Below are 10,647 nucleotides of genomic sequence, written 5' to 3'. Positions count from 1 at the left end.
TTTGCCTTTGCTGCTTTTTTCTTTTTGTTTTTAATCAAGAGTTATTGCTATGTGATTTTTAGTAGCATGGAATTTTAGGGTGAATAATTCAACTCTGTAAATATATTGATATTTGGGACCCTAAATAGATATTTAGACTTTATTTTAGTAATGGACCTATGATTTCATTATCTCTGCTGTAGAGAATGAAATGATTCCAAAAAGTTTTCATTCAGAAAAGAATTCTTGGGACAGTTATTTAAGACGCTGAAAATAGAAAATTTTCTGATTCGTATTATTTATGATGCTCCTGGCCCTTTAGTCCTTTGCAATAACTTTCTCTTGTGAAGTAGCTGGTGGTTTTGCAGAACTGTTGGCGTAGGAGACAATAATTTGCAGCAGTAACATCAGGAATATGGAGATTTACAGGAACATCCTGGCTTCCATCTGCTCCATCCACCCTCTGCCGCCACAAGAAAGCTACGTCTCTTCATAAATCCCACACTGAGACACCTACTCAGAGGAAAAGAGTGCCCCCAAATACCAGGATACTTAGAACCAGGCAGAGATGCCTGTGTTTTGGTGGGGGGCTACAGATTATAGGGGTGAGAAGCTGAGTTCCTAATTTCCTAACAAAGTGCTTTTGGTGCTAGAACTGGATGTTTCAGAGGTAGTGGCCAGGTGAGGAGTCCCGGTGGCTCACGCCTGTAAACCCAGCACTTTCGGAGGCCAAGGCGAGGTGGATCACTTGAGTTCAGGAGATCAAGACCAGCCTAGGCAACATAGTGAGATGCCCATCTCTCTAAAAATAAAAAAATTAGCCGGACATGGTGGTGGTTCACACCTGCAGTCCCAGCTACTTGGGAGACTGAGGTGGGAGGATGGCTTGAGCCCAGGAGGTCGAGGCTGCAATGGTACACTCCAGCCTGGGTGATAGAGTGAGACCCTGTCTCAAAATAAGTAAATCAATAAAAATAAAAGCAGCAACTAAAATTTGTTAAGGGATTGTTACGTGCTAAGCACTTTAGATAGATAATCTTATAAAGTGTTAACGCATTTTTTTCATTTACACCTGACAACAACCCTATGAAATAAACACTATTACCATCCCCATCTTACAGTTGAGGGAACTGGCTTTGAAAGATAGTCTACCTTGTAGTGGTGTCTTGGTGCTGTCCTCCAATCTTGGGAATTTTACTTTTGCTTTCTGGGGGAAGGTGGAGGAGGCAGTGGTGCCCAGATGGAGTCACAATTGGAGCATCAGAGCAGTGAAGGTGGAGAATATGGGACATGTTTTTGAAAATACTTGCAGGTAGAATTAATGATAATTGGTGACAATTAAATATAGAGGATGAAGAAAAGAAAGGAGAGCTAAGAATTATGCTAAAGTGTGTTAGGCATTCCCAAGATCATCCCCAGGTGCAGTGACTTGCTAGGAAGACATAGGACTCATATATCTAGTTTACTCATATATATACTCATATACATGGTTACATATACATGTATACTCAAATACATGGTTAAGATTATAGCAAAAAGACACACAGCAAAATCAGCAAAGAGAAAAGGAAAATAGAGCAAAGATAGAAGACAGCAGGTGCAAGCTTCTGAGAAACCTCTCCCACAGAATGAGCTTAATTCCTCCAGCAACCAAGTTGTGGCAGCAAGTGTTGTCTACCAAGGAAACTCATTGAAGACTTAGTTCTCAGGGTTTCAACCGGGAGCTGGTCACATAGATCCCTTCTGCCTAGCATTTACCAAAAATCAAGACCTCCAGAAGGAAAACAGGCATTCAGTATAAACCACATTGTTTGCACAAACAGTTAAGGCAAAGTGAATACTTCTTATCATTTAGGGCAAGTTTGATATCAGTGTAGGGAACTGTTTGTCAGCTGAGGGCCAACCTTGTAAGCAGGACTTCCTAAGGATAGGCAGTCTTGGGCTGGCTTTGTTAATTCTTCTTGGCCCACAAAGTTTACAAGGTGGATGAGCCAATAACTTTGTTAGGCAATAGGGAAGAATAGCAGATTTGGGGTGAGGAGATAGAGTTTGGACATGTTCACTTGGAAGGATCTGTGAAATAGATTCTAGAAGGCAGTTGGAAATAACAAATTAATGTTTAGGGCAAGGCTGTTGTTACTGATGTAGGCATCATCTGCATAGAGGTGATGGTCAAAGTCATGGGATGAATGAGGTCCCCACGGAGAATCTGCTGAGAATAAAAGAGATGACAAAATGGCTGGACATAGTGGCTACTGTCTGAAGGGAGGCCGAGGCGGGAGGATTACTTCAGCCCAGGAATTGAAGACCAGCCTGGGCAACATAGCAAGACCCTGCCTCTAAATTTAATACATTTTTTTTAAACAGATGGCAAACTGAGAATAAGCTTTGAAAGAAGGGAACTCAGCAAAGAGAATGCAACAATGAACAAGAGCAGGAAGTGAAACATAATGAGAAAGGAGACGGTCTCCAGGAGAGAAGAGCAGGCAGCGAACCACGTGAAGAAGTGTGGCCATATGACACAAAGGTTGGGAAACTCGAGGCTGCTTTTGCTCCACCACTCTGTCTTTGATGAGCTTGTTCAGTCATCAAAGAATTCTGGCCTTGTGGCTGGGTGTGGTGGCTCTTGCCTGTAATCCCAGCAGTTTGGGAGGCCGAGGAGGGTGGATCATGAGGTCAGGAGTTCCAAGACCAGCCTGGTCAAGATGGTGAAACCCCATCTCTACTAAAACTACAAAAATTAGCCGGGCACAAGGGCAGGTGCCTGTAATCCCAGCTACTTGGGAGGCTGAGGCAGGAGAATCGCTTGAACCCGGGAGGCAGAGGTTGCAGTGAGCCGGGAGGCAGAGGTTGCAGTGAGCCGAGATCGTGCCACTGCACTCCAGCCTGGGCTACAGAGTGAGACTCCATCTAAAAAAAAAAGAAAAAAAAAAGAATTCTGGCCTTGTAATGGAGATTATGGATAAGGATTGGTGAGTGGACCTGGAGCTAACGTTAAATTAAATAAAATTATTCCCTTGAAATGATTCTACTCCTCACTGGATAGAATTGTATTTGTGAAGATACTCCTGATGCTTTCTAGGAATCACTGGCAACTATCAGTATGCATTGCCTCTGCTCTGTACCAAGACTAAGGCAACATGAAAAAAACAGACTTGGTACCACCCTATAGAGATGCAAATAGGTGTGGTGCAATGCAAACAGACCTGGTCAAATGAGATAATTTACGGTTGCGTATCTATACCTATGCTGGTTGATTGGTTTTAATTGGTGAATTTTTTTTTTTTTTTTTTTTGAGACACGGTCCTGGTCTGTCACCCAAGATGGAGTGTAATGGCACGATCTCAACTCACTGCAACCTCTGAATCCTGGGTTCGAACGATCCTCCTTCCTCAGCCTACCAAGTAGCTGGGACTACAGGCATGCATCACCGTGCCTGGCTAACTTTCATATTTTGGTAAAGCTGGAGTTTCGCCATGTTGCCCAGACTGGCCTCAAAATCTTGGACTCAAGTGATCTGCCTGCCTTGGCCTCTCAAAGTGCTAGGATTACAGGCATGAGCCACCTCGCCCAGCCAAATTGGTGAACTTTATCTCACTGTGAAAAGATGCTAAAGTGCTTAGAACATGCCTGGCTGTGAACAAAGCCACACCATGTTATGATTTTTCATGCCATTGAGCCATAGCAGCTCACACCCTAGTATTTGTACTTCAAAGCATGGAGAAAAACAAAAACAAAAAATGACAGGCAAAATTAGCATTAGACATTCTAGTCGAGAAATGTGAAAATAATTATTCTTCTGCTTAATGTAATGAACACACGGAGGGTAAACTAGTCACACAGAGGTGTTTTCTCTGGGCCCTCTGACTATACTTAGCCCTCAGTTAAATAACCTATGTATCAGTGGGTCTGGAAAGTCTTCGATTCTTTTCCTGGTGACCTAATCCTTATTTTTAGCAATACTTTCAGGTAATTTTAAAATATGAGTGAGGCTAGGCATGGTGGCTCATGCTTCTAATCCCAGCACTTTGGGAGGCTGGGGTGGGAAAAGCACTTGAGCCCAAGAGTTTGAGACTAGCCTGGGCAACAAAGTGAGACTCCGTCTGTACAAAAAATACAAAAAACTAGCCTGGCATGGTGGCGTGTGCCAGAAGTCCCAGCTACTCAGGAGGCTAAGGTAGGAGGATCACTTGAGCCTTGGGAGGTCGAGCTGTGATCTCACTACTGCACTCCAGCCTGGGTAATAGAGCAATTCCCTCTCTCTCAAAAAAAAATAATGTATTTATTAATATGAATGAGGTTATGTTTCAACAAAGGAATTCAGCTAGGCACAGTGGCTCACATCTATAATCCCAGCACTTTGGGAGGCCAAGGCGGGCAGATCACTTGAGGCCAGGAGGTCGAGACCAGCCTGGCCAACATGCCGAAATTCTGTCCCTACTAAAACTTAATAAATAAGCCAGGTGTGGTGGTGGGCGCCCGTAATCCCAGCTACTCAGGAGGCTGAGGCAGGAAAATCACTTGAACCCAGGAGGCGAAGGTTGCAGTAAGCCGAAATCGCACCACTGAACTCCAGCCTGGGCGATAGAGTGTGATTCCATCTCAAAAAATAAAAATAAAATAAAGTAAAATAAAAATAAAATAAACGAAGTTAATTAAAGATCTTCAGTTCTTAGGTGACATGTCAGCCTTATCTCTGTCAACAGAAAAAATTCCTTCCGCTATCCTTGGTTCTTCTTCCCTCCCTCACTAGGATTGAATCCTCCAATCTTTAATGAGTGAAATGCTGTTGTTATTCCTACATTTCAAGTTTTAAGAATAGTCTTAGAAAGTCTTCAGTTTACAGGAGTTGGACTCTCCATTTTAGGAAACATTTGATCAAAAACCACCCCTGGCAAAGGAAACTATGTCCTGTGAGCAAATCCTGCAGGGAAGGCAATGCCAGTTTGAAACCCTGACTGCTAAACCACAAGTCATTCCAACTCTGGTAGCATCCTAGCTGAGTGGAAGTTACACCACAACCCATGACTGGATTAATCACCAACTCAAACAACCTTCCTTACTAGGATGAGTAACATTTTACCAGAATTCTGAGCAACAATGCCATATTTCCGAGTCGGTCATAACCATTGGTACTAAAGTTATGAGTTGTAGCTGTAAGCTATTTTAAATGAAGATGTCTATAAAATTTGGCTTGCATAAGTAAAGAGTTTAAAAAGTCTATCACAGAACCCAAAGTAATTGAGTGCATATACTGAACACATGACATGTACAAGAGCGCTCACAGCACCTTTATTTGTAACAGCCCAAACTGGAAGAAGAAACAACCCAGATGTCTGCCATGATATGTTTAAGCCATGGAATACTACACAGCAATTCTTTTAAAAGATGCTACCACCACAAGTAATGTGGATGAGCCACACACATAATGTTCAGTGAAAGAAACCAGACGCAGAGGAGTATGATTCCCTTTACATGAAGTTCAAGGACAGGCAAAACCAACTTACAGTGAGAGAAATCAGAAGAGTGGTTGCCTCCTGGTTAAAGGAGGGGTGATGATATTGACTGGGAAAGGGGCATAAAGGAGGCTTCTGAAGTGCTAAAGTTTCCATATCCTTCCTCTGGGTGTTGGCTACATGGATGTTGTGGTTGCCAGCCTCCAAGATGGCCCCAGTGCTCCCCTCCTCTTGTCCTTGTCTGGTCCCCTTCCTACACTGCATCAGGACTGGTCTGCGTGCCCAGTATTACATGGCAGAAGTGATGGCATATAACATTTGAGGCTAACTCATAACAGACATTATGGCTCTGCCTTGCTCTCAATCCCTTTTGGATCACTCCTTCTGGAGGAAGCCAGCTGCCAAGTCCTGAGGACACTCAGCAGCCTATGGAGAGGAGGAACTGAGGCCTCCTTCCCACAGCATCTTTTTTTTTTTGAGACAGAGTCTTGCTCAGTCGCCCAGGCAGGAGTGCAGTGGCATGATCTCAGCTCACTGGAACCTCCGCCTCCTGGGTTCAAGCAATTCACCTGCCTCAGCCTCCTGAGTAGTTGAGATTACAGACATGTGCAACCATGCCCGGCTAATTTTTGTATTTTTAGTGGAGACAGGGTTTCACCATGTTGGCCAGGCTGGTCTCGAACTCCTGACCTCAAGTGATCCGCCCACCTTGGCCTCCCAAAGTGCTGGGATTACAGGTGTGAGCCACCGAGCCCAGCCTCCCACAGCATCTTCAACAGCAGATCCTCCAGCCCCAGTCAAGCCTTCAGATGATGGTAGCCTGGGCCAACTTCTCGGCCATAACCTCAGGAGAGACCCTGAGCCAGAACCACCTAGAACCACCCAAATCCCTGACTGGCAGAAACTGGGATAAAATAAATGTTTGTTCATTTAATATACTAAGTTTTGGGGTAATTTGTTATTCAGTAATAGACAACTAATAAAAGTGTTTAACACATAAAAGAAACTTGGCTGGGTGCAGTGGCTCATGCCTGTAATCCCAGATCTTTGGGAGGCCAAGGCAGGTGGATCACTTGAGTCCAGGAGTTTGAGACCACCCTGGGCAACATGGCGAAACCCCGTCTTTACTAAAAATACACAAATTAGCCAGGCATGGTGGAGTGTGCCTATAATCCCAGCTACTTGGGATGCTGAAGCACAAGAATCACTTGAACCCGGGAGGCAGAGTTTACAGTGAGCCAAGATCACACCACTGCACTCTAGCCTGGGTGACACAGCGAGACTCAGTCTCAAAAAAAAAAAAGTAGAAAACTCATCAAGCTGTACAGCTAAGTTCTGTATACCTCATATATGAATATTATATCTTAATTAAAAGGAAAAGTCTATTAACAAAAAGAGTTCTCAAAAATGCTCAACCTGAACCTCCTTAGGGGGTTGGCAGAAGCATTAACTAAAGCTCTCCTATATTTCACCAAAATGTGTTGGCAATTCGTAGCCTGCCGGAGGAAGGGAGGTGTGAGCTATTCCCTGTGTTCAGCTGGACAGCCTCCCACTCTCTATAGGTGCTTCTTTTAAAGCCAGCTCCACTGCTGGTCCTGGAGGTTTTTTGGGGAAGGCAATCGAAAAATTTACAATGTCCATGACTACTATAGGGAATAGTTCTACGGCGCTGGCTGCGGAAACCAGATCAACTTATTAGGCACAGTAGACACAGTGATACTTTTACTGTCCCATGAAAATGTTTTAATTTTAATTTCTTTTGAAATCAGAACAAAAATAAGAATACTGTAATAATGAGCATATAATAATGAATTCAGCCAGTGTTATATGTGTCTTTATAATGCAATTGGAAACTCTCATTTTAAATCTTTTTTTTTTTAAGGAAAAAGGGGTCCTTAAAGGCAAAGGTGCCTGGGGCCCACACAAGTCATAATGCAGCCCTGAGTAAAAGGAAAGGTGCTAGGGACTGAATTGTGCTCCCCCAAATGTCTTGTGTTGAAGCCCTAACCCCCCAAGGTGACTGTATTTGAAGACAAGGCTTTTAGGAGGTAATTAAGGTTAAATAAAGTCATAAGGGAGGGGCCTTAATTCAATAGGATTGTTGAAGAAGAGGAAGAGAGAGAGAAATCTTTCTCCCTGAAAGCACACACTTAAGGAAACACCATCTGGGGACACAGGGAGAAGGCGCTGTCTACAAGCCAGGAAGAGAGCCCTCACCAGGAGCCAAATAAGCTCCCCATGCTGATCTTGAACTCTCTAACCTCTAGAACTGTAACGGATAAATTCCTATTGTTTAAGTCACACCAGTCTTTGGTATTTTGTGCAATGGCCTCAGACGTCACTAAATGACATTGATTACATTCTATTACCCCAAAACCCTAGTTCTATCTTCATTTTCTGTTATTGAACTTTAGGCTTCAGGTTAGGAACTAGGCAAGCTTGCAATTTGTTAGGTAGGTAGGCATTCTTTTTTTCTCTGCCTATTTGAAGGACTACCTACTTTGAAGGTTGCGGATCAGCAGCAGAAAAAATTTTTTTAAAAAGCTTTTTAAAAAAATTTTAGAAGAAATCAAAGGTTTTTTTGGTAATAAAATTTTATTGGCTTGGCATGGTGGTTCATACCTATTATCCCAGCACTTTGGAGGCTGAGGCAGGAGGATCACTTTAGCCAGGGAGGTCAAGGCTGCACTGAGCTGTGATCATGCCACTAGACTACAACCTGGGTGACAGAGTGAGACTCTGTCTCAAAAGAAAAAAGAAAAAAGCACAGAAAAATAAATAAAATTACTTATAAACGTGTGAAAAGATTCTTAATCTCACTTATAATTAAAGAAATACAAATCAAAGAATCCTAATTTTATTTTATTTATTTATTTTTTTTTGAGATGGAGTCTTGCTCTGTTGCCCAAGCTGGAGTGCAATGGCGTGATCTCGGCCACTGAAACCTCCACCTCCCGGGTTCAAACAATTCTCCTGCCTCAGCCTCTTGAGTAGCTAGGATTACAGTTGTGTGCCACCACGCCCAGCTAATTTTTTTTTTTTTTTTTGAGACGGGGTCTCGCTCTGTAGCCAGGCTGCAGTGCAGTGGGGCGACCTCGGCTCACTGCAACCTCCGACTCCCTGGTTCAAGCGATTATCTCGCCTCAGCCTCCCGACTAGCTGGGATTACAGGCATGCACCACCACCCCCGGCTAATTTTTGTATTTTTAGTAGAGACGGGGTTTCACCATGTTGGCTAGGATGGTCTCGATCTCCTGACCTCATGATCCACCCACCTCAGCCTCCCAAAGTGCTGAGATTACAGGTGTGAGCCATCACGCCCGGCCTAACTTCTTGTTGCCCAGACTGCAGTGCAATGGTGCAATCTCAGCTCCCTGCAACCTCCGCCTCCCAGGTTCAAGAGATTCTCCTGCCTCAGTAGCTGGAATTACAGGCATCCACCACCATGCCTGGCTAATTTTTTGTATTTTTAGTAGAGACGGAGTTTCACCATGTTGGCCAGGCTGGTCTTGAACTCCTGACCTCAGGTGATCCACTTGCCTCAGCTCCCAGAGTGCTAGAATTGCAGGCATGAACTACCGCGCCCGGCCAATTTTTGTATTTTTAATTGAGACGGAGTTTCAGCACGTTGGCCAAGCTGGTCTCGAACTCCTGACCTCAGGTGATCCACCTGCCCCAGCTTCCCAAACTGCTGAAATGATAGGCGTGAGCCACCGTGCCCAGCCCCAATATTTTTTAAAATAAGAAACAAAATAAATAAAATCACAGATTCCATTTAGGTACTTCCATACATTGCTGGCTGCAATTTCTTTGGAGGGCAATTTGGCAACAATCAAAACTTAAATACGCATTTCCTTTGACCCAACAATATAAAAGTATTTCTAACAGTTCTATTTGCGCATGATTGCAAAGATTTAGATCCAAGAATGGGCCAGGAGTGGTGGCTCACGCCTGTAATCCCAGCACTTTAGGAGGCTGAGGCAGGCAGATTGCTTGAGCCCAGCAGTTCAAGACCAGTCTGGGCAACATGGTGAAACCCCGTCTTTACAAAAAATACAAAAATTAGCCAGGAGTGGTGGTGCACAGGTGAGAGGATTGCTTGAGCCCAGGAGGTAGAGGCTGCAGCGAGCCATGATCATGCCACTGCACGCCAGACTTGGCAACAGAGTGAGACTCTGTCCCAGAAAAAAAACTTTTTTAAAAGATACAAGGATGTTCATTGCATCATTTCCAGTAACAAGTGACAAGCTAAATGCCCAAGAAGAGACTGATTAAATAAGTTACATAGTGGATCAAAAATTATTAACGTAAGTATTTCTAGCCTTCCCCTACCATCTGCCAGCTACAGATAATTTAGTCTTGGGTCAACTTTCTCCTCTCCCTCTACAAGGGAAATGTTCAAAAGTGTTTAGACTTTGGTGATGCAGCATGATTGGGAAAGCAGAGGGCATGGAAAGATGCCAGGCTTTGTGGTCTCCAGGCAAGCTCAGGAATGTGACAAAGCATACTGAAAAGAAAAGGGGGGCTGGGAGCAGTGGCTCACGCCTGTAATCCCAGCGCTTCAGGAGTCTGAGGCTGGTGGATTGCTGGAGGCCAAGAGTTAAAGACCAGCCAGGCCAACATGGTGAAACCCCATCTCTAATGAAATCCAAAAAAAAATTAGCTGGGCGTGGTAGCGCACACCTGTAATCCCAGCTACTCGGGAAGCTGAGGCATGAGAATCTTTGGAGCCGGGGATGTGGAGGTTGCAGTGAGCTGAGATCATGTCACTGCACTCCAGCCTGGGTGACAGAGCAAGACTCTGTCTCAAAAAAAAAAGAAGGAAAAAAAGAAAAGGAAAGATAAATTTATAATGTATTGCCGGGACCACACAAACCCTTCATATGTACCAGGAATGCAAGTAGAAGAATTGAGTTATTTTGAAATACTTGTTGGCTGGTGATTTATATTTCATTGATTTAGACACTGCTCTGAGTATGGCTTCAGAAGTGTTACATATGCATAATAAAATCCTTTACAGCTATTAAAAGGAGTGAGGTAGGAAAGCATACTGCTAAAAGCAAAGAAGCCAGATGAGAACTGTGTACTGTATATCCCCACTTGTTTAAAACGTTTGTATATTATATTCACATATGTATGCTTTCCACTACATAGAAGTTTTCTGGAAGATATTTCTGCACATTTATAAAGATGCACGTCTAATAATTTCATT

The sequence above is a fragment of the Gorilla gorilla genome, chromosome 17 (genome assembly GCF_029281585.2).
Source record: "Gorilla gorilla gorilla isolate KB3781 chromosome 17, NHGRI_mGorGor1-v2.1_pri, whole genome shotgun sequence".
NCBI lineage: Eukaryota > Metazoa > Chordata > Mammalia > Primates > Hominidae > Gorilla > Gorilla gorilla.
The sequence above is the reverse complement of the archived record's forward strand: the minus strand, read 5'-3'. Positions refer to the sequence as shown.